Genomic DNA, 4,452 nt, shown 5'->3' on the forward strand with positions numbered 1-4,452 from the left:
AGGGTTCACTATTACATCCCTCGGATATTACTACCGCAGAAGGATTGTACTCTATTTTCACTCGTTTAAATAAGATTTTATTTATAGATAGAGTATTTCTCATTTTTTACTTTTTATATGTGGCTCATCTCTCTAAGGGGTGTTTTAGGGCTTAAGGGTATTTTTTTGAAAAATCGAGATACGTCAACTTAAGAAAATTCATATTATTTACAAAAATTCTGATAATATTTTTTTTTATTTCATGCTATGATTTTGATAATAAAAATATTCATAAAAAATACACCTTTTTCAAACATATAAGAAGTATTGCAACCCCTTTGATCATAAATGTATCTAGTATCTCAGGCTTCTTATAAGAAATCTTTTGCAATTTATTTGGTTTCAAAATATCAACTAGAACTTGAATTATAATTGATAATCCATTTCTGGGGGTGACTTTATCTCACCCTTTCAATGTTGCTACTGCGAAAACGCCTTTCTTAATTTTTTTTAGTTCATACTCTGTCTTTTATGATGAAAATATTCATAAAAATCATATTTTCATAAATATAAGTTAAGGGTTGCAACCCTTTTGGTCATAAATACATGCAGCACTTCAGACTTTTTATAAGGATTATTTTCCACTTTGTTTCATTGAAAAATATTAATTATGTTGCCAGATACATTAAAATATTCATTTACAGCATGAACCTTAGGGGTAGTTTCCACCCCTTTAAAACGTTTTTCGGCACATAGAAAAATTACGTATCTCTTATATTTTGATGCACTACAACCTGTCAAAAAATTATTGAAATTTACATTGAATCAAGTAGGCTAATTTACTTGGCTGATTTTACTTGAAAGAAGCAAGTATTTTCTTTTTACAAGGGACCGATTTTCTTGAATCAAGAAAATAATTGAATCAGGGCAACTATTTGAATCAAGAATATATTTACTCTAAGCAAAAAACTTTCGGTTTGCGACTATGTGAATCGGTCATTTTCTCAAGCAGCTTCGAATCTGTCATGTACTGCAATGACCATTTCAAGAAAGGTTATATTGAATCATTTACCTTCTTTTTGAATGAGACCGACTTTTTTAGGGTTAAGCTGCTATATTTCACACGATTGTTTAAATTTATAAATTATCGAAAGCTTAAAATAAATCATGCACAGGTATACTAGATTCCATTTGCTATTTCAGTTACTAGTCTTTTACGGCATATAAGTTAGTCAAAAAAATTATAATGACTAAAAATCTTTTAAAAAAAAATCGGCGGCATTTTGGAATTTAAGTGACAGATACGCAATTAAAAAGCCTTCGAAACCCATTTACCAGAAGTGAATGGATATTTGTTTCCTGGGTATAACATATCAAGAAATTATGGAAGTCGGTGAGTTCGGGTTGAGATAGTTTCCTTTAAGAAGCGAATAATGAAGAGAAACATTTTAATATCGTTAATACTTCAAGATTAATTTCTTTTATGTCATAGTCTTTTCGGTGTCTAAATTTTTTCTATTTCTATCTTCTTGGGCTTTTTCTGAAAGTTCATTTCGCCGTTTCTGTTTTTGATTTTAGTTTCCTTAGTCTTGGCTTTATTTTTCCAAATTGATTTTTCCTCATTCCTAATCTCTCCATGTTTGCGATGTTCAAGCATAGATGCCTTTCTCCTTCATTTGCCTTCCTTTTCTTTTTGGGGTTAGAGGGAAACGCAGATAATCATGCATATTTCCATTTTTTACACATTTTAAAGCAATTTCTTGTACATGTTAGGTTGAACTAGGTTTTCCTCTAAAATCTCTTGGTTCGTATAATTTTTTGTCAATTATATGGTAACCTGAAAACTGATTAAAAAACACTTTTTTCTCTCTACACCATTCAAATCAGCCTTATTAATATTTAACGCATTTTTAGACGTGTTAAAAATTACATCCGAGACTCTTTTTCTAAATGTGAATGAAGCAGTAATTTTTTTGGACAGAGTAGTTGTGAATGATACATGAGACTGATTTGTGGTTAAGTCTACATCGCTAAGTTGCGAATTTACTTTTATTTATAAATAACATGTACCATTAAATATAATTACTCACTTCTTTTAAGTACAGCCCCAATAATTTACTCTATAATATTTTTTTTACCTTAAACTCGATCTTTCATACTAAATTTTACAAAACAACAAACGAACATAACCATACTTTTTCGGATTGCCAAGAATAGAAATCATTGCAAGTGCATACAGTCCAATTCCTGGCAGGGGGTGCCAATAATTTCATACAGAGCTTTAGATTGAAAATTCACTGGTATCCCCTATTATTTATTAACTAAATTATAGTTAAATCTTCGTTGTTTTTTTATGGATAATTTTAACATTTCTTTGAAATGTGCCGAAAAGAAAATAATCACTTGCGTTAATTATAACGTTGCTAGGGGTAAATTGAAAATTGCAATTATCTAAAGATTTTCTTTAGCTGACCTGAAAATTCTTGGCAGCCTGGAAACAAGGCGGAACATTTTTAATTTCAGTACAAATAAGTTATTGTTTAGCATAAGATAAATAAATGTTATTACGAAAAAATTTCTTTACAATTAAAAAAATAAAAGACAATTTGATTTTTATCTCTATTGTCTTATTATTTCATAAAATCTAGATAAGGGTGCCAACAATTGGGGGGTTGACAATAATTGGTGTTTTTCCCCTAGTATTTAAAAAATATAATGTTTAAGATTTGGAAGAGCGAAAATTCTTCTGAATGAATCTCACTATCGTAAACGTTCGTTGATGGAAATGCGTCATATTGCTGGTAATATAAATATGATCACTTTGAGTTTTACTACAGCAGGCCTTTAAAACTTAAAATTCCTTTCTTTCCATTTCCTAAGAATCATTAAACTGTAGTATCTCTGCGAATGTGCTTTTGGGTTTCTTGGTTATTTTGAATCACAGCGGATGTCTCTAATTTTATGTCGAAAAACTACCTTCTTATTATATTATTCCGAAATTTGTTTTTGATTTTTCGCTTATTTGCTTTTCGTTTTCAGCAATACTATCTTCCTCTCAAACTTTAAAAGTGTTTGCTTCTATTTAACGGTCTTATCAAGTCGGTTTTTTGATCAATAAATTCGATAAATGGGTTGTATTTTTGTTCCTGTTCAACATATTTGGTAACTAGTTAAAAAAATTTCTTTGGTTTAAACATTATTTTCTCCCTAAAATCATAAAAATTTATTATCTTATGGAAAGAATGACACAATTGAATAATGTTAATTGAAGATTATAATTTTTTAAATAATATATGCTATACGTTTGGAAACAAAAAAATACTGATTATTAAGCAACATGGTTCAAAAATTCGACAAAATTAGCCTTTTCTCCACTTACCCTATTCACTGGCACAAGTAAATAATTATTAATTGTTCAAATAATTGCACATATCTTAAACAAAAAAAATATTACCCTTAGCATTCGTAAATTGTATAAATAATTCAAAAAAATAATAACTTTCACTCCCTTACAATGTAAACATTATTCAAACAAAAAAAAATTGTTAAAATAACAACCGAATATCCTTTAAAAATATATTGCATTCAAATATCTTTAAGTATGTAATTATTGCGAGTAACTAATAACTTTTTACAATTTTATGGAGAGAAAAATTGTTTACAAAAATTAAGATTTATCAATTTTGTATATTTCATCCCAAATGATAGTATCTCTTTAGGATTTTCAGTCTAAGCGAGTGAGTTGTTAAACGCAATATCTAACCAAATATTTTTTAATTAATTATACCTGTCCCTTAAACTGGTTTATCCTAATATGTTCTTGTTGTTTTTTGTAATTAAAAATGGAGTGTATTTTCTCGCTTGAAACTGGCGCAAGATGTACAGGACATTGTGTCATACGATTAGCAAAGGACATGTTTTTATTTTAAAAATTATGTGACTGTTTAAACAAATAATTATTGCTTATTTTCAAAATTTCTAAAAAATTGACCCAGAGACGTCTACTTTTTTCTCAAATTGCTATCCTATACTACATTCTGTTTAATATTTATATAATGTTGAGATAATTCTTCTAATGTTTATCAATTTTGTGTTTTTTAAAGTAATTTTTATTCGCTGAAGCAGTTTTTTATTTATTAACTATTTTTTAATTTAATAAAAAAAACATAATTTTTTTAACATTTATGTTTTTAAAAATATTTTAGAAAGTGTATTTTTTTAATGAAATATTAAATTGAATGATTTTGAGTAGTAAATTCTCTTTAAACATCAAGTCATTGTTAAAATCCTTTTTATTTCTAAATCATCTGTACTCAATTTTGAAGGAAATTGAAAAAGAATTAATTGTATAAGTAAGAAAATGATGTTTTTAACAGAATTTAAAACCCTTAATCATATAATATCATGTTTCGTTCAAAAAATACGATTTTTTAAATAAAAAAAAAATAATGGTTTAAACAAAATTCTATTTCT

This window comes from Belonocnema kinseyi, chromosome 1, assembly GCF_010883055.1.
Source record: "Belonocnema kinseyi isolate 2016_QV_RU_SX_M_011 chromosome 1, B_treatae_v1, whole genome shotgun sequence".
Taxonomy (NCBI): Eukaryota; Metazoa; Arthropoda; class Insecta; order Hymenoptera; family Cynipidae; genus Belonocnema; species Belonocnema kinseyi.